We start from the raw sequence: 23817 nt of genomic DNA on the forward strand, positions 1-23817 counted from the left end.
TATGGCATGTATAGGACTACCCATTGTTGTTTTCGAGTACTTTATGAAATGTATAAGTGTACAGCCATGCGAAAATGGCTTGTAGAAGTGGAGTATGGAATTAGACCATTCGTGTTTATGAATGTATAGATGGTTTCAATATGTAACTATAGTTGGAATGGAAGTGTTGAGCAAATGATCAGCCATTGGAATGGCTAAGTATGATCATATGTGGGCATATGTATGACAAGGCCCTAGTTGGTCCATGAAACCCCGGAAATAGGTAAGGTTTACTTTGAAAACAGAGGCTGACAGCAGCAGTGGTGTGGATTGGAAAAATCACAAGAATTCGTAGGAGTGGAATTAAATAGCGAATAAATTATGTAATCGAACCTTGATGAATCTACTTTCATATGAAAGTAACGAAACAATCATATGAACAGTACAGTAAGAGATATTCGGGTTCTTGTGGAACAGGGCCAGAACAGTTTCTGGATTCCCTGTTCCGACTTTGGAAATTCACTATAATTGACCAGAGATAATTAGGGGTCATACCATATATGTATGGATTCCTCTCTGAGTCTAGTTTCCATAGAAACAAACGGCATCAGTATTGAAGCTCTGTGCAGAGAGATATCCAAGTCGTAATGGGAAAAGGTCAGTGTAGTCGACCCCTGTAACATGGGAGACTTTGACTAATAAACTGTACTAATTGGCCCGACCAAAAATTCTAGAAAAAAATACATAGGTGGGGACATGAGTCTAGTTTCAGGGAAAAATCACAAAACTGATTTTCGAGTTGTGAAACTCAAGATATGATTTTTGAAGCGACTAGTACTCAGACTGGGCAGTGTCTGGAAAAATTTTTCAAAGTTTGTTAACATCTCGTGTCCGACTCCGGTGTCGGTCTCGGGTTCGGGGTGTTACAGTCTTGCTAATAGGAAAGAACTTGTGTAAAAACTTTTTCGTGAGTCTAACCAAGAAAAGGCATTATCGGTTAAGGAAAAGGGGAACAAACAAAGATGAATAGCGTCATTGGTGACCACATTAAACTTTAGTGTATCACAAAGCTAAAGAAACTATTTTAAGTGTTGGTTTGGGTCTTCCGTCATATTTCCTTTAAACTATAGATTATTTTGGATCATCTGGGTCATGGTGGTTTAATCTCCAAATTGTTTTCCATAGTGGCTAGCCTTGTAATGCTACCATGTATCATATCCAAATTTGGTAGCGCATAGTCCCTTAAGGTTCTTTCTTATCGTGCCATAGATGGGTTTGTCGGTAATTGTAGTGGTGGTGGTAAATCTTGTACGTTAGTTTCGTTAATCTCATCGAATAGTGGGTTCTCTCGTGGTGGATTGTCTGCAGTAAGTGGTTGGTTTTGCATTTTCTGTTGTTTCTATAGGTGTTCCCCTGCTTTGAGTCATACACTGAAACCACAAAGAAAAATAAACACTATAGTATAAATAAAAAAATCGTATCTATAACTTAAAATTTTTCTAATTATTCTATTAATGCAAAAAATAAAAATAACCTAGTGACGTTGCCTCCCCGACAACGAGGCCAACAACTTGACCACCTCTGGAAGTACTAACGTTCAGAGTATGAATACTGCTACTAAAAATATGGAATTTGAGGTGGTGTCTGCAAGTATACAAGTCAGATTGTAATATATTTTTTAAAACAAAGTAGGTGAGTACTCCGAGGATTGTACCTAAGGGAGGCTAGTCCTAATTAGTACTTTAAATAAATTATATTTTGATGAACATAATGTGAAAAAATTATTTATGAATATAATAAAATAAATAAACATGCAAAATAAATTTAACACAGAAAACTTAAGATGTAATTCAACCAAATCTAAGCATGGGTGATTAGCTCACTTCGGTGATCATAACTAATTTCTATTTCGGGTTTCTACTCAACCAACTAGTCATTACCCTAGCAGGATATCTCAATCTTTCACTAAACTAATAAGTCGATAAGAACTACTTATCTCTCGACCTCACAGTCCATACAGGATTGGGGTAAGGGGTTCGCGGATAGATAATACCAATTTTAGGTTAATTCCCACCTAGATGAGTTTCTAGGGTTGTTAGGCCTAAGTTTTAAGTTCTTCCTATTCCAAACTATTGATTCATTAATAAAACTCTGCATAGAAATTAATTAATCACACTTCCACTCACTAATCCCTCATAAGAGGATTAGTTCCTCATGAATTTCATAAATAATGTAAACTTGATAAAATAAATAAACATTATGAACAAATCAAGAATAAGAGTTTAAGAAGAAATCTTGATTATATTGAATATTTGAAGCACAAAAATCCACAAATTTTGCGTTGGATCCACAAATCAAATCTTTTGATGAACCCAAATGAAAATAACTGAAAATAAATCCTATATCTAAAAAGAACTAAAAACTGAAAACTAAACTGAAAATAAAATTCTAAGTTACAAAAGCAGTCATTTCTCAAGTGTCTTATGAGTTTATTTATAATGTTAGGGTTGGTCGTCGTCCTTAGCCTTAGGTCGACTGACCTTTTTACATTTATTTCCACTATGCAAACCAAAACACCCTTCACTCATAATTCTTCTCGTACAGGGTCGGTGTCGCAAAATCCAGTGCCTGTGTCATGACATTGAAGGTAGTTTGCTTAGCTTAAGTTCAGCTTCAGGGTGTGCCTCGACATCTACTAGCTATTTTGCGACACCAAAGGCAATCCTGGAATTTTGGTGCTTTTTTACTATGTTGCGAAATTGAACACTTGTGTTGCAACATTACGACCAGCCTTTAGCTCTCAAGCCTTTAGCTCTCAAGCCTCTTTCAGCCCTTAAGGTCATAAAATGGCTCAAATTACACTTTTTATTAAATTTAAACTAAAATAGAAAAACTAATTAAAACATAATAGAATTGTTCGCATTCAAGCTCCTTAAGTATGAAAACTAGTTTGTAAAATCATGCTTTAAAAGATATCTTTAAAACATTTAAATCGTAAGCTAGCCTAAGAGCACGCATAAAACATATATTTAAAAACACAATCACATATCGTGAAAACAGAGGTTATAAAAAAGCTTACTCTTGAAACTTAGATTTTAAAAAAACCCTAAGCCCCTAAAAACATAATGGTTCTGTAACACCCTAAACCCGGCCTAGACGTTATGGTCGAATCTGGCGTGCCACATCGAAGTGTCTTTCGAAACAGTCCAGTTCAATGTGGGCCTAAGCCCTTTCCCGAAATAGTAAACGATTGGGCTTAGACCCACCATGTGAGGATAAAATCCAGCTTCTATACACCACTCCGTCCCGCCAAACACACCATGTGGGGATAAAATCGACCCACCCAGCCAGACACACCAAGATTAGCACCGGTTGCAACACTAAACAGTATTGCAGCAAAGGTGCCAGTAAAATAAACGATATATAGCCATCAGTAGGTCCACAGTCGTCTTGGGCGACCCGTGCAACCTTATCAGTATGGTACACTTCCTCTAAATATAACAACCCATCCCCATGCAATATATCGTGACATAATATCATACGTGTATGCAAAATGTCATGCTCAATCATAGTCATACATATCATAGAGCAAATCAGTCATACATAACATAACCCCAAAATAATCATTTCATCTTCTAGGGGTATAACAGTCATTTTACCCTATAGGGGTATTTCAGTCATTTTACCCTATGGGGGTATTTTGATCATTTTACCTTGCGGGGGTATTTTAGTTATTTTACCCTACAGGGGGTATTTCAGTTATTTTACCCTATAGGGCTATTTTGGTCATTTTATTGACCTCATGAAAGGTCCGCAATCGCCTCGAGCAACTCAGGTAACCTAAATGGTCATAGCAGTGTATATGGGCCCGAGGCCCATTACTCGACCCAAGTGGGCCCACACGTTCGTGCGGCCCACTCAGCCCAGAATTCGCCATGGCTATGGGAACTATATAGCCCAGTCCAGTATTTGCCATAGTTCGTGGATTCCATCCGTGGTGGGGCCCAGGAGCCCATTGGGCCCACTCGACCCATTTCGGCCCAACATGGCCCATTACGGCCTAAGCCCATGAAAACGCTCACGGAGACCTCCACAGTCTATTGCCCATGATTCGTGGGTTTGGCTTACCACACAAGCGATCGCACGCTCGTGTGGTCTCAAACGCCGTATTTTTGGCTTTTCGGCTTTTTGTCGTTCTACGATTGCAATGGGGTGTTTACACACTAGTTTACGAGAAGATGCGCAGACAGTCCTCGAACACTTTCGAACCTATGTTCACTCGTAACACTCGGTTAACCACATATCAATTGAAATTAAAAAGAATCCTATTAATTACATATAACTTCTTGATTAATAGTCACTTACCTTGATTGAACAACTGAATTCCTAAGCAATTCACTCACCGGAACGACGTTGGTCACTAGATCTCAGGGTTATTACCTGCAATCCAGTTGAAACCCCTTAATATCAATTATCTATTAGAACGATTTAAGTCAAAATGAACTCCAACTTATTGAAAGTATAAAACTGTAGAATAAGGATGGTATACAAAATTGGCAGAGAGCAAGGAAAAAGTCGGTACAAAGAGGGTAAAAAAAGGAAAGCAAATCGGTAATAAGGGAGGAGAATGGTTTAGGGGACGAAGAGGTTTCAGTAGAGGGTAAAAAAAGAAAGAATGAAAAAGGAGATAAGATAGATTAGCCACTAGTAGAATTACTTAGAAAATAAAGAAAAAGAAACAATAGAGAAAGGCACTATTCGTCCAATGAAAGGTTGCCAACACCAAAAAGAACGAGACAGAACAATATGCAAAAACCCCTTACCACATCGGCCTTCAAGAAAAAAGTGTGAAAACTCCTCACAAAACCGAAATGAAGGGTATACCAAAATGAGCAGTATACCTCTCTAGCCAAATTTCCTGAGTAACAAAGTCCATATTCGGCACACATCTCCTCTCCCCTCACTTCCCTTGATTTTCTCCTAAAATCTCTCTCCTTATCCCTCATTGAATCACTCCACCTATTTCTCTTCAACTCCTCCAACAACCCTATTCAAATTCAATTCAAACTCCCCTTAGCTATGTTTCAGTCCAACTCCACTACCTACACAGCTCAAGCAGCAAAATAAATACTTCATTGCGCAATCCAGGACTTGAACCTCAGACCTCACATTTACACAACACGCCACTTTTCCACTAGACCACAAGCTCTTTTTGTGTTATAAAATAAACACTATTATTTATAAGGCCTATATACCAGTGTCCAGATTCATAAGCAAAACTAAAAATTCTACAAAAGCCAAGACTTGAACCCCCTGACTTCTCAGACACTTCCAAACACTCCTAAATCACTTAACCACTGAAGTAGACATTCATTTATGTCACTTCCTTGCACAACTAAATATTTATGTGCAGTCTTTTAATTGTCCCTTGTTCAAAACCTATTTCTTCTAAGCCCAAAATTCGGGGTGTTACATGTTCCCCCAAAAATTATGAACCCTGAACACTCACCGATTAATTGAGGATTTAAACAAGCTTTGTTTTTCCTTTTTAGTTTTTAGTAGATGGTCCGACTGGTTCGCAACATACATTAACATGCACAAATTACTTAACAAGAATACAAATTCAAACATACGAGCAAACCTAATTTCCTGGACAAATAACCTTAGCAAAATAGAGGCTCACCTTGGTTTCTAAGAATTTTGGTTCAAAATAGAGACTTGACAGAGAGAATAATCGATAAGAGAAATTTCCATGAAAATGACTTAATTTATATGAACTAAGTGTTTTAGTACTCTTAGGAAAAGGTTAAGTGCGTGGATAGTGTCCTAATTGGAAAATAAGTCAACTTCATAATTCAAGTGTAACTCGACTTTACTGGCATAACCGAGCACGCCAAATTAATTGGTAGACTCGGCTTGTTTAACACTGGCAAATCATCCTTACCACGTCCTTTACGCGTACGTTGCACGCCTATCTTGCAAAGCAGTTCAACTAAGAAGAGACGTTGTTGTATTTAGACAAATGGAGGGAGAAAGTTTCTATGAGGCATGGGAACACTTCAAAATGTTGATTCAAAAATGCCAGCACCATGGATTTCCTAAGTGGATGCGACTACAAGTATTTTATAATGGGTTGGAGGCAAATGCACAATCTGTGTTAGATGGAGTAGTAGCAGGAGCCCTTATGAATAGGACGTACGAGGATGCGATTGATATTATTGAAAATATTGCATTAAAATCCTTCCAATGGTCGATTGAATGCTTGACATATGGCCAGAAACCCGCCAGGGTCAAGCTAGTCAAGATGATGATAAGTATCAGCAGATAGTGGATAAACTAAATCGTATCGAATCTACTTCTACACTATCTATGCAGGGAGGAGACAAACCACTCTTTCATTTATCAACAATCCTGTCGAGGATGTGAATTACGTCGGGAATAGGGGTGAGAACCCTTACTCGAACACTTATAATCCTAGCTGGAGAGACCACTCGAATCTGAGATGGGAAGGAAAACAAGGAACATGCAATAGTTCAAATCAAGTTAAAAATACTAATTATCAACCTCCTTATTTGCAGAAACCTCAGGATAGGCCCAAACCAAGTGACCATACTGCATGTGGTCAGCGTCTGGATAGAATTGAGGGAGAGACGCAGTCAATGAGAACAGATGTCAAGCAGATGCAATTTGAGTGCATCAACTCAACAAGAACATTAACTAAGCTCGAGGATCAAATGAGCCAATTGATAAGCATGACGGGCGACATCAAAAGAAAAATTGACACGGGTATTCCTAGTAATACAGAAGACAACCCGCGGAGGGAAGGTAAGGAGCATGTGAATGCGATAGCACTTTGATTGAGCAAAGTACTAAGTAGCCGAGAAAACCCTACTCCGAAGGTAGTTATGGAGAATATTGATGATCCTCAAGAGGAATTCCCAAAATCTGAAGAAGAACCAAGGCCAAAAGAGGTAAAGACACCATAGGCTGAACCAAAAAAAGAAACACCTAAAGATGCCGAAATCACAAAGACCCCATTCCCTTTGAGACTTGAAGAAAAAAAAATAGCAATGAAGGTGAATTTGTAAGTTTCTTGAACCTATTTAAAACATTAAATGTTAATCTACCTTTAATTTTTAAGTATCTATTTCTAACGTTCCCGAATCAAGGGACACACTTCCTATTATGTGTACAGACAAAATAAATAGGTTCAAAGAAAGAGACAAGCAGAAGAAGGTGGAATGGCACGAAGGACGATGGACTAATACTGATAGATCAAGAAGATTGTCCATCTATGAACCAACAATACTGATGGATGAATCTGGCAGTAAAACTTAAAATTATTTGAATTACTTAATTTTTTTGTAAACTATTCTATATTTAACTAACCCTATAGTTTATATTCTCATTTTTATTTGATGCATGTTTATTGTTAGACTAAAACATCCCCAAGATGGAAATTTAGGTTAAAATAGAGTCGGTATCGCAACATGGCAACCTTGTGTCACGACACTACGAGCAGAATAAAAAATTGACTAAAAGTAAATCGAAGTCACGACATGGCACCAGCATGTCGTGGCATAGTAGACAGTTCCCAAAGATTTCCAAATTGACGGATATGTCGCGGCATGGAACCCCTATGCCGTGACATGGAACCCCTATGTCACAACATCGCTACAATTTTTCTACAAGGTTGGCCTGACCCAATTGTGTAACCCAGCCCCTAAAACTTAGTTTTACCCAACTTTTACCATTTAAAATACCTATTCTTAACCATAATACCCCTTATAAACATATTTAACATCTTCTTAACCTCTTAATCCTCTTAAATCTCTTAAAATTTCTTAAACCTTAAATCATAAATCCAAACTCCTTGCAACTAGTAAGAATCCCTCATTATTCAAGATCCTTCGATGTATCAAATGAAGGGAGAACACAAAAAAACCATTTATCAACACGAAACACAAAAACTTCAAGATTTCTTTCAGGTTAAGGGTTCCTAACTCAAACTTTTTATTGTTTTATTGGATATTGCTTGATTTGGTTCTTAATTTAAACATGCCTCCTAGAAAATTTATAAGAACCAATGAACCCAAACCATCAACAAGTCCAAACCACCTTAACTTCATGAACCTGAATATTGGAAAATATTTTACTGAACTACAAAGAAAAACCTTTATCCAAGAAAGGGGATTTGATCCATCCATTATCCTGTGTAAGGAAATATGGCCATTAGTAAGATATCATAGGTGGAAATTTTTTTGGACAATCCCAAAAGATAATTTTGTGGTCTCTATTATTCAGGAGTTTTATCTGTCTTTACAGACCAATAGTCTAGAAATATTAAAGGCCATATGTGGGATATGCTACTTGTGCGGGGGATGAAAGTACAAGTAACCCCTTGAATTATTTGTGACTTTTATAATGCCCCATACTATGAGAATGATTTTATTGATGAAAATGATCTAGAATATTTCAGAGTTATAGATATGGATAGTATTATAAACTTTTTGACTGAAGGGAGGGGTGAATGGAAATATTGCGCAAGTACCAATATTCAAGTATCTTTTCATCAAGCAATTATGTTTCCTGAGGCTAACACGTGGATTCAATTTGTGTGCACACGAATAGTACCTGCTTTAAATGTTTCTAACGTTAATACTTTTATAGCAGTTTTACTCTATGCTATTTTGAGAGAAAGCAAGTCTGCATCGGTAAATGGATCCACCAAAACATGAAGAGATGCATTAGTGGCTAGAAGGTGGGAGTTTTCTTTCCCTATCTAGTGACGACCTTATGTAAAAAGGCAGGCATACGCATGGCATCCACCGAGCAGTCGTTGAAACCTTTTCGAAGTATTATCATTCTTACATTGTTCCAATAGTACATAGAACTGTGAGTCAAACAAATAAAGGACTGAAACAAGAGACAACAAGAAGCAATGACTACACCAGTTTTGTCACAGAGGTTGACACAAGCTCAACAAGATGTTGGTGAAAGTAGTCATCCAAAGTTAGATTAGATGATATAGTGGATGCAAGAGTCAGGAGCAATATTTCAAGAATTTGCTAGGTAGAACAACATCTGGGTCCCTGATTACACGCCTAATATGTTTCGGCCAATACAGAAGAAGAGGAGTAAGAAACTAGAGAAAGGAAAGGATGAAGAGGAAGAAGGTGATGAAGAGATGGATTTCAAGGAGGAGGATTAAAATATTGATACTATTCTATTTTAAAAGACTTGTATTAATTTTTGGACACTCTTGATTTAGACTATATAAGAGTAGGATTAATAATAGATCTTTAGCATATTACATTTTCTATACAGGAACCCAACACGAAGGAGACACAAAGAATTTAAGCTTTACATGATAAAAAGAGGAAGCACTCACCATTATCAATTGGACAACCACGATCAATTAGGTAACGTCTTTCATTATCTTTTTATGTGCTACATATTGAGAATAATATGTCGACCAAAGTTTGAGGGGTAACATAGGAAATTCGTTTTTAAATTTTTTTTCTTTTATTTTTTCTTGTCTTTTGGTATGCTTGAGCTTGTTGAAATACAATTGATTGGTTAGGAGCATCTACATAGGTTTCTTGTGTTTATGAATAAATTTGGCATGATGGTAGGTGATTTTAAATTTTTGAGCATTATAAATAGGTATTAAGAAATCAACTATACCAAATGCTATAGAAAATACAAGGAAACGAGCATGCTAGTTTGAATGATAAATGGTTGAAATTGAGTTTGTTTAGTTGATTAATTTTGTGCATGTTGAGATATTTAGGGATGACCTAAGGCATTATTTGGAAAACATCCCAAGCTAAAAAGCCAAACTAATAATATTCACCTTTAGTACTGATTTTTGAGCCTTTTGACACTTTTTGATGAACCTTATTACAAACCTCAAGCCTAAAAACGTTAATTTGTATTTGACCTTTTTCTCTAATCTTGCACCACACGATTATAGACGTATGGCCATACATATTGAGGGTTAAGTAGATACATTAAGGCTGAGTTTGTAAAAATGGAGTAGTAGGAATGATTAGTGTGATATGGGAATTATAGGTTAGCCCGAAAGTGTAAAACAAAAGAGAAATCTAAAAAGCAAAAGTAATACGAGTAGAAAAAGTTCTTGAAGAAAAAAAACATTCATGAGTGACATGAGCTAAAAAAAAGTGACAAAGTCACAAAAGATAAAGAAACTCATTCATTAGTGCACAAAAAATTGTAGGTTAGCCATAGTTGCTATGTCATGCTATGATTTCCTATACATGTAGAGACAAGAAAGGTGAGAGAAAGAGAAATGAGGCGATAAGTGGGTAAGGGTCACTAAGGGGGAAGAATAGGGATCAATACCATGTGTCAAACTATTTTCATGTTTGTAACGCTTTTGATGCTTACTGTTTTGAATTTCACACCTATCCTAAGCCTCGGAACGTTATAAGCTGAAAAGTACCATGTGACTTAAATACTTGTATTTTGCTAAACACACGCATAATTGACTATTTACATTCTGCTCAGATAATCAAAGTACTTGTATGATTTGTTGATGGATTCCTATAGGTGAGACCCTCAATACTTGTATATTGTGTAAAATATTGAACTTAGATGTTTGAAATCAAAGGTGGTAAATCAACTATGCATCATGCTAAAATTGTTAGTAAGCATAAAATGCCTAAGTCATATGCTTTAAAGTCAATACTTGTATCATATTTTCTCAAGGGTCGTCATCATATTTTTCATTTTTGTTTATGTTGCTTGAGGACAAGCAATGACTTAAGTGTGGGGGAGTTTGATCTGCCATAATTTGGTGTAGCAGATTAAACTAGTTTTCACATTTAATGAGCTTGAATACAAGCATTTTCGTTATCTTTTAGTTAAGTTTTCATAGTTTTATTTACATTCAATAAAATGTGTAATTTGAGTGTTTTATTGACCTTAGGGGTTGAATAAGGCCAAAAGGTGAGCTAACGCACTTTGTAAGTGTGCAGGAGACCATTAGAAGGTGCACTAAACAAATAATGGTCGTTATGTCGCAACACGAATGAATCGATGTCACAACATAGGGAGAAAACATAGAAAACTCAAGACTGCCTTCGATGTGCGACACAGACTGAGGGTGTCAAGACAAACCCCTGAAGATAATTGCAGAGGAGTATACTAATTGCTATGTCGTGATATAGGTCCTAGTGTGTCGCGACATCGACTCTGTGACGGAAACAACACACGAAACAAGGGCATTTTAGTCTACACAATCAAACTTTAAGCTCGGGAACATCATCTAACCTAGGGTTTAGGATGATGGCAACCTAAAGGGTATAAATGGGCTCATTTTTCACCTATTATGGACATCATTTAACCTATATTCTCTCCTATAAATTTAGTTTAACTTTTTTTCTTTCTTAGGGTTTTAGATTTATTTCAATTGTTCTTGTTGATTTAAAGAGATCTGAATTGTGGAAATGTAACGGGATTTTTGTGCAAGTGCACACAATCGTTCAAGTAATAAGTAAGTAAAATAAGTTATTGTCTCCACAGGGACTGTGTACATTAATCAATTATCTGCAAAATTATAAGTTAACAATTTGGTGATAAAAACACAATGATTTGAGTGATGATGGTTAAACTAGATTAATTTAACTAAATGTAATATTGATCCCTAATGCAATTTTAAACTAAGTATGCAAAATTATCTAAATGTATGAATGGATTTTAGCAACAGAAACATAACTTCAACAATCAATAACATGTATAGGCTAGGATAATTACATTAATCAAATCAATTCCTTTCCATTATGCTTAGCAATTTTTAGAAAACATTCCATGGCAACTCGAACTTTCATGAGTTTGGAAACCAAATTAAGTCCTTTCAGAATCTTTTACTTATTGAAATATGCATTGTACTGATCATATTAAACCAATGGTTTCCTAGTATTTATGTGAGGTAACTGGGATAGATTAAGTTTGAAACAATTTAATCACATAAACCTAAAAACTATGCAAGATAATAAAGCTAATTAAAGTTCTTATGAACCTTCAATTTCTTCAGGTTTAACGATCTAAATTAAGCATGCACTTTTCAATTATTGTGTCTACTAGCCGTCATCTGGTTAGGATTGTTCAGCTAATCTAAATGCATCCAATCACAAATGAAAGAAATACATCTTGGTTTTAACTAAAAATCTGATCGATTGAGGCACAAACACTTTAAACATGATTCAAGAAAATATTATTGAATTAACGCAATCATCCTAGCTAAATAAAATTAAGCTATCATTGTTGATGAAAAAAATCATAAAACACATCGCAGCGTGATTAAATTAAACAACTAGTAACGAAAAAGTAAACTCTATTTCAATTCAGCAGCCTTTCGAATTTGGATTGAAAGTGTTCCACCAATCCGCCCATTGCTCTTTTGCTAATGGTTCCTCAAGGTGGTTGGCCAAGAAGTGATCTTTTCAAGGCTTTTGTTGGGTAAAATGGAAGGGAAATGGAATGGCTATGTGTGGGGAGAATAGAGCAAGACAGGGAATGAGAGAATGAATGATGTTTGTGAAAATGAAAGATGAGGGATGTGAAGGATGATTTGAGAGATGAGAGTAGTGTGGTATTTATAGGTGAGGTTGAGGGTGAAGTTTACTAAAAATAGGGATTGGAATCACTCCATCTTCTTCATTGCTTGGTCGGCCACAATATGTGGAAAGGGATGTGATTTGGTTGCTTATTTTGAGCAAAAAAAAATGCTATAATTAGGCATAACGTGGACGGTTTCAAAGGCAATCTTCCAAGGCTCTTTTCTGATTAAATTGCAATTGTAGGGACCTCCAATAAAATATCCCAAAGCTGATTTTTGGGCAACCATATGCTTGTGCAGAATTTGGGCTAGACTCCCCCTTGTTGGACGGTTTCAAGATCCAATAAATAACTAGACATGTCCACTTTGTAACAACACTTTAGCTGGGTAAAATTAATATTCTTATGACCCAATTTTGCATGGTTTTGCCGTCCAAGTAAGGTGGATGTGTTCATGTCCATGCAACATTATGATAATCTCATCTTCCATAAACCCACTACATAATAAAGATTAACATATGAATAATTAACATGAAAATAAGATAATTTATGCACAAAAATCATGTAATAAAGCATAAATTTGCATACTTTATAAATTCATGTTCAATATTAAAATTTAAACAAAATCTACTTAATTTATTAATAATTTCTCAAGATTAATATAATTATTAAGTCAAAATGTGGTAAAAATTGCTAGAAAAATCCTATATAATTTCAAGTTTACACACCCCCTAACTTAAACCATTACTCGTCCTGAGCAATGTTCTAGCACAACAAACTTTTGCTAAGGCAAATTTTGCAATATGGTTAAGCAGTATCAGTCTTTGCACATAATCAAGCATCAATAAAATCATGCTCACAAATTATTTAATTGATAAGTAGCTCGAATGCAAATATTATTTCCAAACTTTATACTAAGTACAAAATATTGTCAACATGAGTCATAGTATGCATGAATTTCATGAGTCATAGTATGCATGAATTTCAAAGTCATATAGAACATTCACCAATCAATAAGCTTTCCTTATCAATCTAAGCATAGCAATCACAAGGTTTAATTAGTGGTCTTCATATGATGAACTTAGCAATTCCTCTCTACTAATGTAATGGGTATAATCATCAAATCAATATGTCTTTTATTAGGTTGTAACATGGCTAGGCTAAAGGTAAGGATAAAGAGAAGTGAATTTTTAGGTTCAATCATCTTAATCCTAACTTTGTCTTGGATCCTTTTGTGTCATAACCTTCATACAAATGGGTCTTTGGAACCCCCAAACTTATTTTGAACTCATGCTAAACCTTTATTTTTCAAAATTTAAGAAAACTTTTCTTTGTTCTTTATTCTTTTGAACAAACTTTCCTTTGTTCTTTCATCTTTCTTTTTTTTTAACATGTGAAACATGTACATATTTTGTATTTTTCCTCAAACTTTGATCACCAAGACAAATTTAGTTAAGAAAGGTGCACAAAAAAAGGATAAAATTAAAAATATATATAATATGGCTCATGGCATAGGTAATTTGCAATAAACAAGCCATTAAGCTCAAAAGTAATGTTTCGAGGGTTAATTTAATAAGGTCAGCTTGAAAGGCTCAAACGATCCAAAGAAGAGTGCCTATATCATGATTAGATTCTTATTTAATAATTCCCCTTTTATTTATTTGACTTATCCCCCTCGTCTTTCTCCTTTGATGCTTCATCCTCGCTTTCATCCTCATTCTCTTCCTTCTATGACTCGAAGATATAATATGGGAACTGAGGTGCAAAATTGTTAGAGATATTTTTGAAAGTATTTCTGACAGAATCATCTCTAATCTCTGCATATTTCCAATAAGCTTGTTGTTGATTATGCAAAAACTTCATCATATCTATCATAACTGAAAATTTTGATTTCTTTTAAAGAAGTGGGCAGAGGAATGGTCAACTCAGGATCAACACTTGGTTCAACGGGCTCATCAACATTCAACTCCTCTCTTGGTTCAGAAATTTTTGGTTCCTTTATCAGTTCTGGATTGTTTGGTTCTTCTTCAGATTTTGTTTCTTCTGTCTCATAAACTATAACATCTTGATTTTGGGCCTACAAATTCGATGAGGAAAAAATTTATTTTATTATATTTTTATGATCTACGATTTCACAAAATGATTTCGTGAAAATTTCGTTCGAAAATTTCGACGTTTGGGCACTCAATTTAGTCAAAAGAACTAAATTGTAAAAAGTGCAAACGTTGAGTTCTACATGTTAGAGGTGTCCAATTGTTATGAAATTTTAAATTGGAGGTTCTTATATGGTAATTAGACCATTGGTTAAGTTGGTAGACAAAAATGGACATGGTTAGGCATGTTTCCAAAGTTTTTCATTAAGGGCATTTTGGTCATTTAGTTATTAAAATGAATTAAAAACAAAATTAAAAGCCACTTTTTGTCCATCTTCAACCCCATGACTGAATTTCACAAGGGGAAACCATGGCTAGGGTTTTTCAAGCTTCCAAGCTCGATTGTAAGTTTGTTCTAGCCCCGTTTTTAATGTTCTTTACGTTTTTGGAGTCTCGATAACTTAATTTAGCTTATTCTAGCAATAATTTAACCTAGGGTTGATATTTGGAAAAATACCCATAGGTGAAATGTGTTTATTTGATGTTTTATGGTAGAATATTAAGCTTGAAATTATGTTAAACAACTTTTGCTAAGTGATTTTAAGTGAAAACGAGTAAAACGACATAATCGGTAAAAATACCTAATGTTCATAAGTAAGTGTTAGAGTGGGAATTTGATGTTTCCATAGAAGGGAAAAATGTTCAGCATGTCATAAAACATAAGAATAAGGGATGAAATTTCATTTTTGAGTTTTGGGACAAAAGTGTAAATATGCAAAACTTTAGGAGCAAAAACGTAATTTTGTCAAAGTTCGAGTTAAGGACTGTTTTGATGAATGTGAGTATTAAATAAGCTAAATTTTCTATTATAGATCAAGAAGAACAAAATTCGGAGTTAGACCAAGGAAAGAAAAAGGTTGAGGACTAAAGTGCTAGATTTGATCATATTTTGTACCGAGGTAAGTTTACGGTAAATAAACGCAATATTTTGATAATTATTATTAATTCTGTTATTTTTCAACAATTATGTATTTATTTCATGAAAATATCTAATGTTAACTCAAGTATGAGATGACAGAGAATCAGTGTTAAAAGGCCCCGTTGAAACATGAGGAATGTATTGGATACAAATGTCATGACATTTGGGTAAAGAGATCCCATGTAAAACCATGTCTGGGACATGGCATTGGCATCATTGAGATTATGAGAGGTCCCATGTAAGACTATGTTTGGGACATGGCGTTGGCACTGAGATGAGAGGTCCCATGTAAGACCATGTTTGGGACATGGCGTTGGCACCAAGATGAGAGGTCCCCCGTAAGACCATGTCTGGGACATGGCATGGGCACCTATATTAGAACTCTCATGTAAGACCATATATGGGATATGGCATTGGTAGTACAAGAAACATCTCATGTAAGACCATGTCTGGGACATAGCTTTGGCATGTTATATTCAGACAGAAGACCAAGTATCCTTAGTATTCCAAGTGATTCAACGGGCTAATAAATAGACGATGTTACATGAAAGTTCAGGTAAAAGCCTAATAGACAAGTTCAAGTGAGTTAATAAGATTAAGAGTATCTCAGTTATCAGTTGAGAAAAGAAATTTCAACAACGAAGAAGTAAGTTAAGCAAGCAAGTAAGTAAACGAGTAAGAGAGTAAGTAAAGAAGAAAGTAAAGATCTTAATGCTTAATAAAAATTTATGAATATAATTGTTTTTGATAAATGTTGTTATTTATTTACTTGTAAACTTACTAAGTTTTATCCTTATTTCTTTTATTTCTTTTTCTTTCATATAGTATTATCAAGCATAGTCGGGATCTTGAAGACGTCGGAGAGCGTTCACACTATCAACCACCACAACTCGATATTTTAAGACGATAAATGTTTTGAGCTATGGCATGTATAGGGACTTGGTCATTTCGATTGTATATTCTTAATGTATGACCAAACGCTAATATGTAAATATTTGATGATGAATAGTTATTAAAATGGCTAAGTATGAAGGTGTTTGTTGTTATAAATGTCTAGGTGATAAATTATGCATAGAAATCATGAAAAAGTAAAAATTGGTAGTGAATCAGTTTTGAGACAGCAGTAGTGACGTGAATTTGAAAAATCACCAAGGATAGTAGAAAATTAATTAGAAGGTGAATGAGATATATAATTAAATATTATTGAGTCTATTTTCATAGAAAAATAACGGTGTAGACAAAGGAATTATGTATTCTGAGATATTTTCATTTTAGTTAGACAAGGTCCCCTATTCTAACTTTGGAAAATCATTAAAAATTGTACAAAAATATTTATGAGTTGTAATTTATATTTATATATTCCTTATTGAGTTTATTTTCTATAGAAACAAGTGAGAACACCATATGAATTCTGTACAATGAGATAATTGAATTTTAGTGATGAGAGGTCAGGACAGTGGATCAGTGAAACATGAGAGACTTTAACTAATAAACTGTACTAATTTGCTAAACCAAAAATTCTAAAAAATTTATGGTAAAAATATATATGAGTCTAGTTTCAGAGAAAATTTATGGATCTAAATTTTGAGTTTTGTAGCTCGATTTATAATTTATTTAGTGACTGCTGCGCAGGTGGATAGCCTTATTATGAACAGTAAAATAACTTTTAAAAGTAATATTTTATGCCCCGAACTTTTAAGTTCAGTCAAGTAATGCCTCATGCTCAACTCCGGCAACGGTCTCGGGTAAGGGGTGTTACATAAACTGAGTAAAATTTTGGTTTGGGTTTAGCTCATGGACATTCTCCACTAACCTTTCAAGATCATGGGCTATGATGCAACCTTGAACACACGGTCCCTTCAGGTTTGCTTTTGTTTTAACTTGGGCCCTTAAGCAAAATGAAGTTATCAATGATGGAAAGTATGCACTTCCTATCTTCTTTCTAGCACAATCGTGGTTCTCCTTGAGAATAATCTTCCCAACATTGATAGACCTTTCTGTCATAATTGCATACAATAAAAGTATCCGCTCTATCAAGATGGTGGAACTATATAAGATAAGCATGAAACTATGTCGAGCAAAGTAGAACCATACCTTAGCCGCTGGTTTTAGATATTCCCTTCGACAAGAATAACTACCATACTTTCTTATAATCTATTGGGATCCCGAATTTTTCACAAGATTAAACACTTGTTAATGAAAATCCCAATTTATATTTTTTATCATGGAAAAATACTCATCTTCTTCAATATCAAGTAGGTTAAACAAATAATTAATGGACTCAGAAGGTAGGGGTACCTTCTTCTTACGAAAAAAGAACTTCAGTCGCATCTGGAATAGTTAAATTGGCATAGAACTCTCAAACTAACTCCTTTTTAGGCAATGATCATGCATTGCAAAAATAGTTCCAATTGAGGGCATCAATTGTCTTTCGTATTGGCTAAGGCACAACCATCTTATCATTGCTCTCCAAATTTAAATCTTTTTCTAGCATCATGGGTTGATTTTTGAAAATGGAATTAAACCTTTCTTTTGCTTCCTCATCTTAAATCACAATTGGATTTTAGGCAGAGGTCTTGGAGCATCTAGTTCTTTTGCAAGACATGGTGATTTTTCCTGAAAAATAAACAGAGTTTTGGCAAAAGGAAGGAAAAGAATCGGCAATGGATGGGAGCAAGGATTGTGTAGCGACAATAAGCTTGCGACAGCAACAGGATTGCAGTGTCTGTAAGCCTTCGACGGCGATGAACTTGTGGCAGAAAAAAACTCGCAGCAATAATAAGAAGGATTTTGTGACAAGGGAAAGAAATTGGAGAGATTCTTCGAGATTTAAGCAGACGGTTAAAAGCAAAAAGAATAAGTGGCTAGGGTTTAAGCTAATTGCTTGAATGGTTGTGAAAAAATATTATGGTAGAGAGGGATTTATATAATGGCAAATTAGGGCAAACTTATAGCAAAAAATTAGCTAGAAAGATGACTTGGGAGACAAGGTAAAGATGGAAGCATAAGTTGGCGAAAAAATTAGGGTTTTTAGGAACCCTTTGGACGACAATATGGGGTAAATTTTTCGTCATTATTGTTTTAGGCCTTGAACCCAAACTGTACTCACAAACTAGACTGCTTAAAATGGAATAAACTAATTACTACTTGGGCCAACTTGACCCCCTTATTAAACATAAACAAATAAAATTAACATTAAAAAAATAAAAATTTCGAAGTTAATTAGAAAATTTTTTCTCAAAATATTACATTAAATTAATTCACAGGAAAGGTTGGAGGGGTCACAAGTGGTCTCGCTTAAGATTCAATCTCCTTAGAAAAAATGAATTCAATATACTAATTAAAGAAAAAATAATTTCTAACTATTTATTAAAAATTAAGATTATAAAAAATTAAGGGTCTACTAATTTGAACGAGGTTTTAACTCGCTCAACTTCACCATCCCAATAGTGTTTGAGATGTTGACCATTAACTTTAAACGTACCTCCATAGTTGTCGTACAATTCTATAGCTCCATATGGATAAACTTTGTAGATGGTATAAGTGTCTCTCCGTGGGGACTTGAGCTTCTCAGGGAATAACCTTAGCCTCAAATTAAACAACAACACTTTCTAAATTTCTCTGAATTCACGAGATTGTATACGGCTGTAATGACATGTCTTGAATTTTTCTTTACACACTTTGGCATTCTCGTATGAAAATAATCTCAACTCTTCCAACTCATCAAGCTTTAGCATCCTTCTCTCACCAGCATGCTTAAGATCCAAATTTAATTGTTTCAAGGCCTAGTGAGCTTTATTTTCCAATTCAAGCGACAAATGACATGTCTTTCCAAAAACCAACTGATAAGGATTCATTCCTAATGGTGTCTTAAAAGTAGTTTAATAGGCCCATAGAGCATCATCGAGCCTTCGAGACCAATCTTTTCTACTAGAGTGCACTACCCTTTCAAGAATTCCTTTGATTTCATGATTCACCCTTTCAACTTGTCTATTTGTTTGTGGGTGATAGGCAGTAGCAATTTTATGTTTCACATCGTACTTGTCAAGCAACCACTTAAGCCATTTATTCACAAAGTGAGATCCGTCATAGCTAATTATAGCTGTAGGAGTCCTAAACAGTGTAAATACATGCTTATGTAGGAATCGCATGATTACCTTAGCATTATTTGTTTGGTATGCATCGGCTTCAACCCACTTGGATACATAATCCAAAACTACCAAAATATATTTGTTCCTATTAGAAGAAGGAAATGGGCCTAGAAAATCAATTCCCTATACGTCGAATAGTTCTACCTCTAAAACATTTGTCAAAGGCATCTTATTCCTCCTTGATATGTTTTCGGTTCTTTAGCATCTATCGCAGTTTTTCACATATGCATACACATTCTTAAACACTGTAGGCCAAAAGAGTTCTGCTTGTAAAATCTTTACTATAGTGCGAGAACCAACAAAGTGTCTCCCACTCGGAGATGAATGGCAGTGGTACAAAATCTCGTCAATCTCACTTCCAGCTACGCACTTCTTGACTATGTTATCTACACATTGTTTAAACAAAAAAGGGTCATCCCAGAAATAATACCGGCTATCATGAAGGAATTTCTTCCTTTGTTGGTATATCATTTCCTGAGGAATTATTCCACATGTTAAATAATTGGCAAAATCAGCAAACCAAGGTGTTTCCTAAATTTGACTTACCTCAAAGATATGCTCATCAGGAAAATTCTAATTAATTGGAACAAGTGAAGAAGTTACCTCATTTTATTCAAGCCTCGACAGATGATCAGCTACTTGATTTTCAACACTCTATCTATCTTGAATCTCAAGTTCAAATTCTTGGAGTAAAAGTATCCAACGAATTAGCCTCGGTTTAGCATCTTTCTTCGTGAGTAAATACTTAATGGTCGTACGATCGGTAAACACTGTAACTTGGGTACCTATAAGATATGAATGAAACTTGGCAAAAAAAACTATAGCAAAGAGTTCTTTTTCAGTTACTGTATAAATGAGTTGGGCACCTGTCAAAGTTTTGCTTACATAGTAGATAGGATGGAACACTTTGTTTCTTCTTTGACCCATCATAGCTCCAACAGCAAATTCGCATGCATCATACATCAACTCAAAAGGTGAGTTCCAATCAGGTGTAACAATTATTGGGGCTGAGATTAACCTGCTTTTTAATTCTTCAAAAGCATCTAAACATGCTTTATTCAAATAAAAAAATCCTTTTCTAAAAGCATATGCAAAGGTTTAGAAATTTTTGAAAAATATTTGATAAACTGACGATAAAAACTAGCATGGCCTAAGAAACTTTTAACTCCTTTCACATTAACTAGAGGTGGTAATCTTTCAATTGCATTTACCTTTGCTTTATCCACTGAAATTCTAGTTTTGGAAATTTTATATCCTAAAGGAATTCCCTCCATAACCATAAAATGACATTTCTCCCAGTTAATGACAAGATTCGTTTCCTAGCATCTTTTTATTATCTTATCCAAATTACTCAAACAAACATCATAAGTGTTACCAAAAATAGAAAAATCATCCATGAAAACCTCAACAAAATTTTCAACCCTATCAGTGAAAATTGCCATCATACATCATTGAAATGTGGCAGGTACATTATATAAGATGAAAGGCATTCGCCTAAAAGCAAATGTACCATACGGGCAAGTAAAAGTAGTTTTATGCTGGTCTTCCAAGGCTACAACTATTTGGTTGTATCTTGAATATCCGTCTAAAAAGCAATAATATTTGTTACCTGCCAGTCGATCAAACATCTGATCCATTCTGATCCATAAAAGGTAACGAAAAATGATCTTTACGAGTGGTTTTGTTCAATTTTCTATAATCAATTAAAACCTCAAAAACTAAGTTGTATCTTTGTCTAAAATTAATTTTGATTGTCACGATGGAAAAGAGTTTTTTTTGTCAGGTTTTAATAAAAACCAAGTTTCATGCATAATCTTATCAAATACTAATTTATGCAGTTTTTAAAACTTAATGTCATGTAATCAAGTCATGCAAAACAGAATAAAAATCCCCATAGTAATATCCCATGCCTCAGTCCATAAACAAACTTATCACAGTCTCAAAATGAGTATTAGATTTAATTCAAAATACTTATGCATGAAAACATTCGAGAAACTCCTCCGATAGCAGTATCTAAGTCCTAACCTCGTGAGTTATCAGAAAAGTAGGAAAATTTAAAGGGATTAGTTTTTAAAGCCCAGTGTGAATCCAACATAAAAGAAAACAGTATTTAAGCTAGGAGTGTGCATTCGGTTAACCAATCTGTTAACTGACCCGAAATAGCTATAACCGAATTAACCGACCTTCCAAAATTTTTAACCGTTAACCGAACCGAATTTTTTTAAAAAAAATTAACCGAACTGAAATGTTTTCGGTTAATTAGGTCGGTTAACTGAATTAACCGAAAATTGTATGGTTTTTATTTTTGGTTAAAATTTAACCGAATTAACCGAATTACCCGAATTGAATAACTACATAATTAAAAATATTACATAAGTCTTTGAATCACTACATAATTAAACATAATTCTTGAAATTAACACATAGTTGAAATGTAAGTCTTTAATATTCTCCATTTATATCCATTTCTTCTCTTCAAAAAATCTCCATTTGCATTAAACCTAAAAAAAAAACATGTGTAATTGGGTAGATACTTAAGAGTTAAACTTTAGTTTTATTTTTATTGGGTTGGTAATTTGGTAGACTTTAGTTTTAGTTTTATTGGGTTGGGTAATTTGGTAGACTTTAGTTTTAGTTTTATTGGGTTGGTTAATTGGGTTGGGTTGGATAATTTTATTTATTAATTTTTTCGGTTAACCGAAAAAATTCAGTTAACCGACCGGTTTCGAACCGAATTAATCGTTAACCGAAAAATCATAAAAAAATTCATTAACCCCTGACCGAAAAAATTCGGTTAACCGACCGATTAACCGAATTCGGTCGGTTAACCGAATTTTTCGGTTTTACCCGAATTATGCACACCCCTAATTTAAGCCATACATTTCATGAATATAGCAACACTTATATTCAACATCATCTCATATATATTAAGGTGCGTGAAAATGTCAATGCAGAGCTTTTTCATAAATCAATGCAAGGTTTTCAAAAACATTCCTTCCCATCTCCGCTACACACCAATAAAAACTTTTTGAATAACACATCATGTTGTGGCCAAGCCACTCAATATCGCAGTCAAGCTGCATCGTTGTGGTCAAGCCACTCAATATTGCTGTAAAACTACCAAAGTCTTCCTCCTTTCGTAATCATCCCAACCCCATACATGTGATATGGCATATGAACAATATTTTTAGTGGCATGCTGAACATGCAATTGGATTTATAATCAATATAGTCGGCATGCTTAACATGCGAATCAAATTTATAGTCAACATAGTCGGCATGCTTAACATGCAAGTTTTATTTCAATTATCAAAATAGTGGCATGATTTATTTATATATCATGCATAATCAATCTTGTCATAAAATCACATATCATGAGAATTTGTATGTAGACATCATTTCACATCAATCATTAAATCACAACAATTATATCATACATTCACAAAATGATCAATTCAAAGTACTTACTTGAATATCACCCCTTTTTACAGATTTAACATCCCATTTTGAATAAATAATGTATTCTCAATATTTTGCATCATGGAGATCTTTAACAAGATTTCACTTTTAATTAAATATATGTATTATTCGATAATAATTTTCATGTGTAAATTTTCTAATAAGTTAAACCCACACCTGATGATTAGCCTTTCCACTAGATCTAAACTCCAATCTTCAATTATGGAACAAAAAGACTTATCTCCCACTTTATCCGATTAAAAAGATAGTTTATTAAAGAAATATAATTATTAGTCTTGGGCATGAATTCAATCTCTAACTCTTAAGAGTTTAAGTAGAGAACTTACTCTTGTTTCCTTTTTATGAAGAAATCCGATTGATTTTTTATGGTGTAGAGAATCTGAATAATCAAACCAACCCTTCGAATAATCATGTAAAAATCACCCCCTATAGACGGTTATAAGTTATAGAGAAATTGATATAGAGTTTTCCTTGTAGATACTTACATTACGACAGTGATGCGACGGTCGTCTGATGGTAGTGTGGCGGTCGCCTGATGGTTGTGCGACGATCGTC

At 34.6% G+C, this 23817-nt stretch overlaps 1 non-coding gene across 1 annotated transcript; it reads right to left on the bottom strand.

Moving 5' to 3' along the window:
- Positions 1-5968: 5968 nt before the first annotated feature.
- Positions 5969-6075, bottom strand: LOC121220531 (small nucleolar RNA R71). Its single transcript, XR_005917742.1, has one exon. It is a non-coding gene; the product is annotated as a small nucleolar RNA R71 (small nucleolar RNA).
- Between the last annotated feature and the right edge of the window lie 17742 nt (positions 6076-23817).

Source organism: Gossypium hirsutum, chromosome D08 (genome assembly GCF_007990345.1).
Source record: "Gossypium hirsutum isolate 1008001.06 chromosome D08, Gossypium_hirsutum_v2.1, whole genome shotgun sequence".
In the NCBI taxonomy this organism is placed as follows: Eukaryota; Viridiplantae; Streptophyta; class Magnoliopsida; order Malvales; family Malvaceae; genus Gossypium; species Gossypium hirsutum.